General features: G+C 44.4%; 1 long non-coding RNA gene across 2 annotated transcripts; it reads left to right on the forward strand.

Annotated features, from left to right (window-relative positions):
• The first annotated feature begins 819 nt into the window (after nt 1-819).
• Nucleotides 820-8,024, forward strand: LOC126524561 (uncharacterized). 2 transcript variants are annotated; one of them, XR_007598002.3, is made up of 4 exons: nt 820-1,255; nt 2,246-2,350; nt 5,021-5,165; nt 7,915-8,024. It is a non-coding gene; the product is annotated as an uncharacterized lncRNA (long non-coding RNA). The 2 variants fall into 2 exon arrangements; XR_011891391.1 differs by lacking the exon at nt 2,246-2,350 and having other exon boundaries at nt 824-1,255.
• Nucleotides 8,025-14,237: the final 6,213 nt, after the last annotated feature.

Genomic DNA, 14,237 nt, shown 5'->3' on the forward strand with positions numbered 1-14,237 from the left:
TTTATGTAGCTATATTGTATTGAACACACGAATTATATGCGAGCTCAAAAGTGTAAAGAGCAAGAGACAACTGTCGAAATTAGCAGTAACAACCCTCAGTGTCCCCGGTCACCGTTGTCTGTTTCTGAATTTCGTATGAAATATGGATATCGTTACAGCAAAATCGATGGTCTAGCACTCCACGATGTACCTGTCGATGGTAACAACACTTTTGCTCATCTAGAGATGCGGCAGTTGACGCGGTGAAGTGAAAGCGCATCGTGGCTTTTAAAATGCAAATGTAAACAGCAACCCAGACAGCAATTTACACTCTTGACACAGCTTCAACATACGCAAACAGTGATGTTCGGCGTGGTGCAGTGGTAAGATGCTTGTCTCGGAACCGTCAGGTCCAAAGTTCGAATCCTAGGCAAAAGACATTTTTTTTTCTACTTTTATTTTTTATTTTATTTCGTATTAATAATTTTACATAACCTTAAAATGACCTCTGTCAATTTTCAATCAAATATTGATCAGGAACTACAGAATTTTCGACTACAGGGCGTCACACTACAGAGAACAGAACGGCAGTCACAACGTCCCAAAATACGACAGACTGAAAATTTGCTGTTGTGTTTTTCAAGTGGGTGAGACGTCTATACGGCGTATACGCAGATTGCTGTCCTCTCTATTAAAAGCAACGTTGCTGAAACACGTCGTACAAGACTCTGTACGACTCGCATAACATCGAAATACAACGCCGTCACCATCCATGAGATCACCGAAAGCACGGTCGCTTTCGGTGGCGGCCTACAGATGGCAGCACAGGTAGCGCCGGTAAAGTTACAGGTGATGTTATATTGCCGTCCTCAGTTGTCGCCACATGTGAGTGCTTGCTGCATTGACGCCGTCCGATGTAGTTGTTTAATCGTGTGTACGCTGTGCCGAGAGAAATTGTGGTGCATTTTGTATGCATTGAGAATCACAAAACCCCTGGGACCGCGTAATGTAGCCCGCAGTATCCTTCGTGTGGTGCGCCGATGTCGAAGATATGACCCTTCGCGCTTCCTTTGTTCCGGGCTCATGAACAGGATCTCCTCCTTTGGCACTGTCGCATCGTATCGCGCTGTACGGAAGAATTTGGTGAAAGTTGTGCTCTTACGTCCTGTAGTTGATCCGCAATTCAACAGTGTGTGCGCCGGAAGGACCGTTGGTGCAGTCGATGCCGCGGCACCTGTGACGCTAAAAGGAGCGTTTTCCGAGTACGCCTAGAAAGGTAAGTCCGGCGCTTGCGCGCATTCTTCCTGTCTATGGTTCGTGAAGTGTGCGTTGTTGTACGTATCGCAAGATCCGTACAACAACCGGATCCGGATTTGTAAAGCAGCAAGAATTATAAATGTGCTTTTCAAATGGTTGTTCTTCATGTCGCACTGCACATTTAGCAAAAAGTTCCATGGAAATTGCCCTAAAACGTATTCATGTTACCAACAGCTCTATCTGTGGTTTATTTACTTTCACCTATGAAGCACGCTAGCGCGGGTGGTTCTTTGATCTAAATGGGCACAAAAATTCAAGCAAAGAAAGTTACTGTTTGTGTACATAATTTTTCATTAAGAAATGGTATAGTCATTTCTAGAAGTAGTACGTCGATGTGTCGTCGTCACAGCTAACAGCTGCGCGAGATAGCACCCGATTTCTTCGTCGACGCATGGCCAGATTTTTAGCTTGTATGGAAATTCTTCTGTTTATAGTGTGTCGTCAGATGACGTGTATTAGTGTCCTGTGTGTTTTCGTGTACTTGTAAAGGATTCCGATCTAGCAGAGAAGCCGAAATTACATAAGCAATGTTTCTTTTTAATCGAAAAATCTTTCTCTTTTCTGTATTGTCTCTCCAGAAATGAGGTGGTCTGTTGTAATTTTAAGCGCATCGTCCTTTGGGAGCAGTGCTTTGTTGCGCCGCATAGACAAGTTAGGTTTTGGAACGCTTTTCATGTCCTAAGGAATTTTTTGATAGTACAATTCACATTTCATGTTATACAGCTGTACGTTTGTGTGAACCTTTTCATAGTAGATTCATGTTCTCTACAGTTCGATTTACGTGTTATTTAACCGCCTGTGATGTTACAATCAGATATTTGCACAACCAGTTGCAGCTTCATGTAACTGGTTGTATGAGACTTTTTTCAAAATATGACGTGATCTTTTTATATCACAAGTTTGCAGTTTCAGCAGGGATTACAATAAATAAGTATTTATTATTGTTTAGGGATGGCAAGATTTTGTGAACCAGAGGCACCTCCACATGTGCACCTGCGGCACTTCTGCAGCCTCAACAGCACGGAAAAGTACCTGATGTGCATGCTGTGACAAGGTGTGTGCAAAGCAGTTGCTGCCACTTACAAGAGCTGCAGATTTTGTTGGTATCATCCATGTTTGGAAACTCCTGAATTTTTCGTGGGTTTACAAATGTGGGCTCATTTTACAATTTTATTAATGTCATTTTAGAAAGACAATGAAGTTGTGTTGGTTAAGATGTTTTAAAGCTGTTGAGAGATTGACGGTATGACATTGTTAAAATGCATGTAAAAAATTAATTATAATGGTACTTGTACTGCTTTATTATTAGCGATGCAATATCTCTAACGAGAACATCAGAGGGGCACGTGCTTTTAGGAAGTTTAGTCAGATAAATTCCTGAAGCAGCGTAAAGCTCTGTAATCTAAAAAAAAATGTTGTCAGTTACTGGTTTCAAGTTCGCTGCTGCTTTTCGTGCTGCACGACAAGTTAAATAATGGTTGATAATGTGTGTGTGACGTAATAGTTCTGCGCAAACACACGAGGTGGAGAGAAGTAATTAATAAAGGGAAAATCAGACATCCACCCGCTCGTACCATTTGCAACAAAGGAAACCTGTATGTGTTCCTCAAAAGGAAAGCCGCACAGTTGAAGAAAAATTCGTCCTGGTCCGGGACTCGAACCCGGGACTACCGCCTTTCCGAGGCAGCCACTCTACCATCTGAGATAACCAGCTGGCTAGCACATGGCAGGGCGAAGTCGAATTACTTGACAACGCGAAGCAAAAGCAAGGGTTTGACATAATATTTTTTTCTCCTTTATTAATTACTTCTCTACACCTTGCGCATTTCCGCAGAACTATTACGTCAGACCCTTGCCTTTGCTTCATGTTGTCGACAAATTCGACTTGGCCCGGCCATCTGCTAGCCGCCTGGTTATCTTAGATGGTAAAGCGGCTGTCCCGGAAAGGCGGTGGTCCCGGGTTTGAGTCCCAGACCTGGACGGTTTCTTTTTTTCAATTGTGAGGCTTTGCTTTCGAGGAATCCGTACGGGTTTCTTTTGTAGCAATTGCTACGAGTGGGTAGATGTGCGATTTTCCCTTTATTAATAATGTGTGTGTGTATGCAACAATGGGGGTGCTGAGAGCAAGCTTTAAAATAATGTGTGCTATGTCCCCAACAAAGAATTTAGTGTCTGCAGCATTTTTACAAAATATTATGTTCACAGGTTGGCAGGTATGACATAATGTACAACAATAATGTACAACACTTTTGCTGTAGATGCATTTTCATAACGTCCATTTTCTGTCTGCTTGAATCGTATATTTAGAATTTGGCCCACCTTCAGTTTGATCAAGTTACATAGGTAGCCCCCTCTGAGTTAAATATAATGAGGAGCTATTGTAGATATGCATGATATACCTACTCACTGTATTGTGACAGATATTTTTAGGGACTGTGTTGTGAGGCATGCTTTACCTGTATGTCTTGCTGCAGCTTGCCCGACAAAAGCATAAATGCTTTGCCCACCTTTATTATTATGCTTTCATGTAGACTTCTAACATCTGTGCCCACATAGACTCCATGTTCTTCATTACATTTTTCTAAGTATTCACTGTTGTGCATTACATTATTGTGTTACATTACTGTGCATTACATGTTTTTCTTTGTTTTATTTTGGAGGGGGTATTCATTTCTATAATAGTACAGAGAATAGGAGTTCAAAACAAAAAGCCACGAAAGGTGGCTTAAAAGTGTATGAAGCTTGGAATTCTACATTCCATCCCCTAAAGCGCTAGCAGTAGTAAAAGATTCCTAATTGTCTTTTTTAGAAGCTAGCTGCCAGATACATAGTCCCATTAGGAGAGTATGTTATTTTTTCTTCTTTGGTCTGACTTGTTTTGTTGAATGTTCTCCTTGTTCAGAATTTGTTTTCTTGCTACCTCATGCAATACTCCAACTGGAGCCTATGAGCTATGTGTATAATAAATAAGTAAATTCCTAAAGCATGCAACAAACCATGCAGCATAGCATTCAAATGTTGCCAGTTTATAATGCTTCTTGAGTGCAGCGCATCATGGAGCTTGAGGCTGATCTCTTCAGATGTAAAACAAATTGCAGGGTATGAAAATGTGGTCCTACAAACTGCTTGTTACGCATGTCAGTCAGCCTGTTGCAGTGGTCACAAGTGAGAATGTAACCAGAAGCTGGGCGTGCTCGGCCATTTTGCATATGGCACAGGATAAAGCTTCACCTCTGCCATTGCTTCTCTTATAATAATGGCCTCCGAGTATACATGCCGAGTTATGCTTCTGGGGACACCTATTAGTTAACCTTATCAGGTAATACCATTAGCCTTATGGGTGCTATAATGTTGCAGTGCCTGCAGGATGGCCAGCATTACAACACATTAAAATTATTGTACAAGTCATGCAATGGTATCGGGATTGGCCCACCAAGTGACAACCTTTAATTACACTATACCTGGGATCAGCTCACTCAGTCAGGGAGACATCCATGCATAAGGGGAGGGGTATGGCAAATAGAGGGCGTTCGATTAATCTTTCTCACATAGATAGCTGATACATATAATCTTTCTTAAATTGGATGCTTTGTTGCTCAAAGTGAAGTTACTTATGGGCATAATGTCAGCATTTCGATCCTATTTATGCTTAACGAAAGTTGCTTTGTTCAGTGTCACTTTTTATATTGTTTCGCTTGTGATTCTAAGCTCACTTGTTTTATAGCTGCTGTAGGTATGGCTGGACCTGGAGAAGAAGTGTAAGCAGACCATGCTATGTTGCTGATCTGCGCTGATCTCCACATCCAAGTTGGTCCCGCGACAGTTGGGCACCATTGTGCCTTGCTTCATTGACAAGGTGATATAATATGGTGAGCTTGTACTTCAATATCGGTATTGAAAATTATGTTAAGGAAAAAAGACAAGGATTGGTCTTTATGATAGATACACTCATGTTCTTTCTTTAAGGTGTTCTTTTGACACTGTTCTGCATGGACAAATTTTTAGAGAATTATAACAGTCCTTTATTGCAAAGTGCCATGGCGCTAGTTTATGCGTTAAACTAGCACTCTTTCACCAAAAAAAGCCTTATTTAGCACACAATTCACAAGGAAAGAAAGGAGGCAACAGGACAGAGTGCTACTAACAGTTCAGTATTATTGCTCGCACAGTGATATTGTGCTAAAGGTGAAAGGGGGAGAATAGATCTGAATACATGCTGTTCGCACAGAAACATGGTGAGCGTGACACTTGTTTTACAATGATAAGAAGCAGTCTCACTGTCTAGTAATTCTCTGCATGGGGAGCTAGCGCTAGGTTCCTCGTCATACATATAAGAAAAGCCTCAGATATCTCTCCAGCGCTTTTGTCTTTATATTTTGTCACGATCAAGCAGCTTTCAAACATAGGTGCATGTGCGCCGAGAGCAGTGCACTACCACTGCTAACTGACCCATGCATCAAGTTTGCTTGGTCACGCTGCCAGTCATTTATACATTGGCCGGTTTATCCGATGTAGCCTCTACTGCATGAAATGGTATGTGATAGACACTGCACCTGTGTACTGTACGTGCTTTGTTACATGATTTTTTTTTCAGAGATAGTGATGCAGGCCTTTTCATTATTTACATGCCTACACAACAAACCAAGCCAGCATGAGGCAACTGTTCTCGGCACGAAACAAACTTGATTCGTTAGTTTTCGTTCATTGGTGCGATCACACTAAGGCAGACAAGCTTGTAGGCTGTGCTTCTGCAATTTGTACAGCACACTGACAGCACTGGTGTGGGCCTCATCTGTGGGCTGACTTATGGCACCTTCTACAGCGCAGACCACTTGTGTTGGGCGAGGCACCAATGTTGACGTTTGTTCCCTTGTGCAAAACAGCAGTCCTAGGTTTTGAGTAGTTGTAGGAAGACAAGGTAAACACAACTTCCATGGCTTGAGTGGGCTCATTTCTCTTGGGGCATCTAGCTTTTTTTCTTGCAACTGTGCAGAGGTGCTTCCCTAGAGTCTGTGTGAAAATGGCATAGAGTTGTGCATTCGGGAACTCCTGAACAATGATCTGCTATAGTTAGGGCTTTGCGAAAATGCACTGTCTACCAATTGGTAGAAGGTGCATTATTCAGCCACTGATTTCCTGTTGGCATGCTTGCACTCGTGCTGTCAGTAATTTCTTGGCTTGCCGAATTATCTTGAGGCCCCACGCTGATGATGCTACCGATGTCGTCATGTGCAGACTTTTCAGGATGAGGTTTTTTGCTTTGCAAATGTTGTTGAAAGGTAGGTGGTGCTTACAGGTAGCTATTCTAGATATTAGTGGAATGAATTGGCCCATCTTGCTTCATCAAACATCGTCACGCCGACATCAGTTGCACAAACAAAAAACCTGGCCTACTCGCAGCGTCGTGCACGAAGAAACAAACAAATCAGCTGCTGGATTGTCTTGACATGGCATACTAAGCTGAGACCGGAACTGCTGTAGCTACAAACCAGGCAGAGACGATGATGATGAGCAGGGATTTGCAGTAGCGCCACTTCGTGGGGCAGCAAGGAGGCTCCGTTCAAAACAAAAATGTCGTTCAGCAAGTAGAACCATGCAACGGTCAGAGTCGGTGCATGGTGCTCTCGATCAAGTTGGCTCAAGGAGTGTCCGAAAAATCGAGACGAGAGGTTGCAATGCGACCGAACTTTTGGAAGTTGTTATACATTATGGTCCATGGGGAGAATGGCGGTGCCGTGAAGCAGACCGAGTAATCAAGTCCGAATTTTCGGAGTCCGGAAAATCAGTCGGCGACTGTACCTATACCTATGTGTCTATGTATACCTAGGTGCAACAGTGTTTGCTATGATCTGTGCAAGAATTGCTGTTGCCCGTAGATGCCCAACATGTTGGGTGTCAAGTTGTAAAATACCTTGCAAAAGTGATCTACGGAAAAATACCGCTTCTGCTATATTTCGCTTTTGCAAGAAATTTTGCGGCTGCTGGCACCTACCTTAAAAGGCTTTATATGGTCTTCGCATGGCCAGGGCCTTCTACTTTTGTGAGTTTGCTTATCTCGAAATTTACCCTGGTTTTTATAACTTCAAGTTGGCGGGATCCCTAGTCTCCTTTAACGTGTACCCAATAGACCTTACATAGGGGTTTTGGCATTTCCCTGTCATCTAAATGCAGCCATTGTGGCCGGGATTCAATCCCACGCCCTCTGCCTGAGCAGCGCAATGTCAAAGCCAGTACACTACGGTATTTTGCTGGCAGAAGGGTTTAGTTTCTGAATAATTTATTATCTCAACCTGTCGGTGTTGTTTCTAAAGGTATTTCATGTTTGTATTCTGTTGCTTCAATACTAGTAATTATTGCTAATCAAACGATGTGTCCATCTTTTTCCTATAACACTTGCTTCAATCGCCTGCTAATTATGACAGCTTATTCTCCCACAGTACTCCATGTTCCCTTGAAACATAGGCATTGCATAAAACCACATATTTTTCAATAAGATTTATTCATTATTTCCTATGACCGGAATGCTGAACCTTTCTTATCTGTGGGAACGTAGGCGAATTTGCCTATGTGCCAACCTGTTGCATGAATCAAGATAAATTATTGGCTTTACTTTTTCAGGTGCCCTGCTCGCTCTCACCCAAGCAACCCACTCCAGCGGTCTTCTCTCGGCAGACTGGATGCATCGAAATACCGTTAGAAGGTCCAATAAACAGTGCTTGGGACATTTATGACATGCTTTTTTTTAAGCCGGATGACTTCAGGCTTAATGAAAGCTCAAGTTGGTGTACAGAAATACCTACGTAAAGTATACTTGTCTTTTTCACTTACAAGTACATGCCAATACTTTGCCTGACATTTTTCACCCCAAAATTACGCTTTACTGTGGATTTGTGAACAAACCATTACAACAAAAAGCACTGCATTAAAACGAGTAGAAGTAATCGAACAAATACTAAATCTGCAAGAATTACATTTGCATACTAGTAGTAAATATTAAAATGAGGTACAGTCTTCTTCAGGGTGCATTTTCTTGTAGGTCATACATAGAGAACGTACTCGTGGGTCATACAAAACTTGTTCATGATGTATCACATCAGTGTTGGTAGTGCTAATCAATTTATGCCGAAAATTGTGTTTATCTTCGTATCAAGCAATGTACCAGGCAAACCTACATGTGAAAGTGGCATTCTTGTTGCAAACATAATGCAGATCTACTTCTCTTCAATGCTGATCGCAAATACACAAATGTACAAAATAGGTTTAAGAGTAAATTATATTAAGCAACATCAATCCATTCTGAAAGGACCAGGTATGTATGCAGCAAAATATAGGTCTGAACAGGGGCAAACAGGTCTGGGTTAGATAGGACGGGATTAAACGGGTCAGGATTAAACAGGATTTAAACGGGTCAGGATCAAACAGGATTTTAATGGGTCAGGTTTAAACAGGATTTAAACGGGTCAGGTTTAAACAGGAATAAACAGGATTTAAACAGGTCAGGACTGAACAGGATCAAACGGGGTCCCGTTCCATAACCCTATTTGATGAAACCCGTTTGAAAACAAATAGGATTTTCTAGTAGGGATGCATCTTTTGGTAGACGAGATTGAAGTTTTCGGCAAAACCACAAGATATGCATGCAAATGGTGCTTTTCGCAGAACGCGCACGTGGATTTCTACCAAACAACGTGCTAAGCATGCCGATGCTGCTCTTTTTAGCACCCGCGCACGGATTCGTGCGAAAACGCGTTTTAAGCATGCACATGCATCTTTTGGTAGACGCGGATGAAGTTTTCTGCAAAACCACAAGATGTGCATGCAAATGGTGCTTTTCGCAGAACGCGCACGTGGATTTCTACCAAACAACGTGCTAAGCATGCCGATGCTGCTCTTTTTAGCACCCGCGCACGGATTCGTGCGAAAACGCGTTTTAAGCATGCACATGCATCTTTTGGTAGACGCGGATGAAGTTTTCTGCAAAACCACAAGATGTGCATGCAAATGGTGCTTTTGGCAGAACGCGCACGTGGATTTCTACCAAACGACGTGCTAAGCATGCCGATGCTGCTCTTTTTAGCACCCGCGCACGGATTCGTGCGAAAACGCGTTTTAAGCATGCACATGCATCTTTTGGTAGACGCGGATGAAGTTTTCTGCAAAACCACAAGATGTGCATGCAAATGGTGCTCTTGGCAGAACGCGCACGTGGATTTCTACCAAACGACGTGCTAAGCATGCCGATGCTGCTCTTTTTAGCACCCGCGCACGGATTTGTGCGAAAACGCGTTTTAAGCATGCACATGCATCTTTTGGTAGACGCGGATGAAGTTTTCTGCAAAACCACAAGATGTGCATGCAAATGGTGCTTTTGGCAGAACGCGCACGTGGATTTCTACCAAACGACGTGCTAAGCATGCCGATGCTGCTCTTTTTAGCACCCGCGCACGGATTTGTGCGAAAACGCGTTTTAAGCATGCACATGCATCTTTTGGTAGACGAGATTGAAGTTTTCTGCAAAACCACAAGATGTGCATGCAAATGGTGCTTTTCGCAGAACGCGCACGTGGATTTCTACCAAACAACGTGCTAAGCATGCCGATGCTGCTCTTTTTAGCACCCGCGCACGGATTCGTGCGAAAACGCGTTTTAAGCATGCACATGCATCTTCTGGTAGACGCGGATGAAGTTTTCTGCAAAACCACAAGATGTGCATGCAAATGGTGCTTTTGGCAGAACGCGCACGTGGATTTCTACCAAACGACGTGCTAAGCATGCCGATGCTGCTCTTTTTAGCACCCGCGCACGGATTCGTGCGAAAACGCGTTTTAAGCATGCACATGCATCTTTTGGTAGACGAGATTGAAGTTTTCTGCAAAACCACAAGATGTGCATGCAAATGGTGCTTGTGGCAGAACGCGCACGTGGATTTCTACCAAACAACGTGCTAAGCATGCCGATGCTGCTCTTTTTAGCACCCGCGCACGGATTTGTGCGAAAACGCGTTTTAAGCATGCACATGCATCTTTTGGTAGACGAGATTGAAGTTTTCTGCAAAACCACAAGATGTGCATGGAAATGGTGCTTGTGGCAGAACGCGCACGTGGATTTCTACCAAACAACGTGCTAAGCATGCCGATGCTGCTCTTTTTAGCACCCGCGCAGGGATTTGTGCGAAAACGCGTTTTAAGCATGCACATGCATCTTTTGGTAGACGAGATTGAAGTTTTCTGCAAAACCACAAGATGTGCATGCAAATGGTGCTTTTCGCAGAACGCGCACGTGGATTTCTCCCAAACAACGTGCTAAGCATGCCGATGCTCCTCTTTTTAGCACCCGCGCACGGATTCGTGCGAAAACGCGTTTTAAGCATGCACATGCATCTTTTGGTAGACGCGGGTGAAGTTTTCTGCAAAACCACAAGATTCGCATGCAAATGGTGCTTTTGGCAGAACGCGCACGTGGATTTCTACCAAACGACGTGCTAAGCATGCCGATGCTGCTCTTTTTAGCACCCGCGCACGGATTCGTGCGAAAATGCGTTTTAAGCATGCACATGCATCTTTTGGTAGACGAGATTGAAGCTTTCTGCAAAACCACAAGATGTGCATGCAAATGGTGCTTTTCGCAGAACGCCCACGTGGATTTCTACCAAACAACGTGCTAAGCATGCCGATGCTGCTCTTTTTAGCACCCGCGCACGGATTCGTGCGAGAACGCGTTTTAAGCATGCAAATGCATCTTTTGGTAGACGAGATTGAAGTTTTCTGCAAAACCACAAGATGTGCATGCAAATGGTGCTTTTCGCAGAACGCGCACGTGGATTTCTACCAAACAACGTGCTAAGCATGCCGATGCTGCTCTTTTTAGCACCCGCGCACGGATTCGTGCGAAAACGCGTTTTAAGCATGCACATGCATCTTATGGTAGACGCGGATGAAGTTTTCTGCAAAACCACAAGATGTGCATGCAAATGGTGCTTTTGGCAGAACGCGCACGTGGATTTCTACCAAACGACGTGCTAAGCATGCCGATGCTACTATTTTAGCACCCGCGCACGGATTCGTGCGAAAACGCGTTTTAAGCATGCACATGCATCTTTTGGTAGACGAGATTGCAGTTTTCTGCAAAACCACAAGATGTGCATGCAAATGGTGCTTTTCGCAGAACGCGCACGTGGATTTCTACCAAACAACGTGCTAAGCATGCCGATGCTGCTCTTTTTAGCACCCGCGCACGGATTCGTGCGAAAACGCGTTTTAAGCATGCACATGCATCTTTTGGTAGACGCGGATGAAGTTTTCTGCAAAACCACAAGATGTGCATGCAAATGGTGCTTTTCGCAGAACGCGCACGTGGATTTCTACCACACAACATGCTAAGCATGCCGATGCTGCTCTTTTTAGCACACGCGCACGGATTCGTGCGAAAACGCGTTTTAAGCATGCACATGCATCTTTTGGTAGACGCGGATGAAGTTTTCTGCAAAACTACAAGATGTGCATGCAAATGGTGCTTTTCGCAGAACGCGCACGTGGATTTCTACCAAACGACGTGCTAAGCATGCCGATGCTGCTCTTTTTAGCACCCGCGCACGGATTCGTGCGAAAACGCGTTTTAAGCATGCACATGCATCTTTTGGTAGACGCGGATGAAGTTTTCTGCAAAACCACAAGATGTGCATGCAAATGGTGCTCTTGGCAGAACGCGCACGTGGATTTCTACCAAACGACGTGCTAAGCATGCCGATGCTGCTCTTTTTAGCACCCGCGCACGGATTTGTGCGAAAACGCGTTTTAAGCATGCACATGCATCTTTTGGTAGACGCGGATGAAGTTTTCTGCAAAACCACAAGATGTGCATGCAAATGGTGCTTTTGGCAGAACGCGCACGTGGATTTCTACCAAACGACGTGCTAAGCATGCCGATGCTGCTCTTTTTAGCACCCGCGCACGGATTTGTGCGAAAACGCGTTTTAAGCATGCACATGCATCTTTTGGTAGACGAGATTGAAGTTTTCTGCAAAACCACAAGATGTGCATGCAAATGGTGCTTTTCGCAGAACGCGCACGTGGATTTCTACCAAACAACGTGCTAAGCATGCCGATGCTGCTCTTTTTAGCACCCGCGCACGGATTCGTGCGAAAACGCGTTTTAAGCATGCACATGCATCTTTTGGTAGACGCGGATGAAGTTTTCTGCAAAACCACAAGATGTGCATGCAAATGGTGCTTTTGGCAGAACGCGCACGTGGATTTCTACCAAACGACGTGCTAAGCATGCCGATGCTGCTCTTTTTAGCACCCGCGCACGGATTCGTGCGAAAACGCGTTTTAAGCATGCACATGCATCTTTTGGTAGACGAGATTGAAGTTTTCTGCAAAACCACAAGATGTGCATGCAAATGGTGCTTTTCGCAGAACGCGCACGTGGATTTCTACCAAACAACGTGCTAAGCATGCCGATGCTGCTCTTTTTAGCACCCGCGCACGGATTCGTGCGAAAACGCGTTTTAAGCATGCACATGCATCTTTTGGTAGACGCGGATGAAGTTTTCTGCAAAACCACAAGTTGTGCATGCAAATGGTGCTTTTCGCAGAACGCGCACGTGGATTTCTACCACACAACATGCTAAGCATGCCGATGCTGCTCTTTTTAGCACCCGCGCACGGATTCGTGCGAAAACGCGTTTTAAGCATGCACATGCATCTTTTGGTAGACGCGGATGAAGTTTTCTGCAAAACCACAATATGTGCATGCAAATGGTGCTTTTGGCAGAACGCGCACGTGGATTTCTACCAAACGACGTGCTAAGCATGCCGATGCTGCTCTTTTTAGCACCCGCGCACGGATTCGTGCGAAAACGCGTTTTAAGCATGCACATGCATCTTTTGGTAGACGAGATTGAAGTTTTCTGCAAAACCACAAGATGTGCATGCAAATGGTGCTTTTCGCAGAACGCGCACGTGGATTTCTACCAAACAACGTGCTAAGCATGCCGATGCTGCTCTTTTTAGCACCCGCGCACGGATTCGTGCGAAAACGCGTTTTAAGCATGCACATGCATCTTTTGGTAGACGCGGATGAAGTTTTCTGCAAAACCACAAGTTGTGCATGCAAATGGTGCTTTTCGCAGAACGCGCACGTGGATTTCTACCACACAACATGCTAAGCATGCCGATGCTGCTCTTTTTAGCACCCGCGCACGGATTCGTGCGAAAACGCGTTTTAAGCATGCACATGCATCTTTTGGTAGACGCGGATGAAGTTTTCTGCAAAACCACAAGATGTGCATGCAAATGGTGCTTTTCGCAGAACGCGCACGTGGATTTCTACCAAACGACGTGCTAAGCATGCCGATGCTGCTCTTTTTAGCACCCGCGTAGGATTCGTGCGACAACGCGTTTTAAGCATGCACATGCATCTTTTGGTAGACGAGATTGAAGTTTTCTGCAAAACCACAAGATGTGCATGCAAATGGTGCTTGTGGCAGAACGCGCACGTGGATTTCTACCAAACAACGTGCTAAGCATGCCGATGCTGCTCTTTTTAGCACCCGCGCACGGATTTGTGCGAAAACGCGTTTTAAGCATGCACATGCATCTTTTGGTAGACGAGATTGAAGTTTTCTGCAAAACCACAAGATGTGCATGCAAATGGTGCTTTTCGCAGAACGCGCACGTGGATTTCTACCAAACGACGTGCTAAGCATGCCGATGCTGCTCTTTTTAGCACCCGCGCTCGGATTCGTGCGAAAACGCGTTTTAAGCATGCACATGCATCTTTTGGTAGACGAGATTGAAGTTTTCTGCAAAACCACAAGATGTGCATGCAAATGGTGCTTGTGGCAGAACGCGCACGTGGATTTCTACCAAACAACGTGCTAAGCATGCCGATGCTGCTCTTTTTAGCACCCGCGCACGGATTTGTGCGAAAACGCGTTT

This window comes from Dermacentor andersoni, unplaced genomic scaffold, assembly GCF_023375885.2.
Source record: "Dermacentor andersoni unplaced genomic scaffold, qqDerAnde1_hic_scaffold ctg00000092.1, whole genome shotgun sequence".
NCBI classification, from domain to species: domain Eukaryota; kingdom Metazoa; phylum Arthropoda; class Arachnida; order Ixodida; family Ixodidae; genus Dermacentor; species Dermacentor andersoni.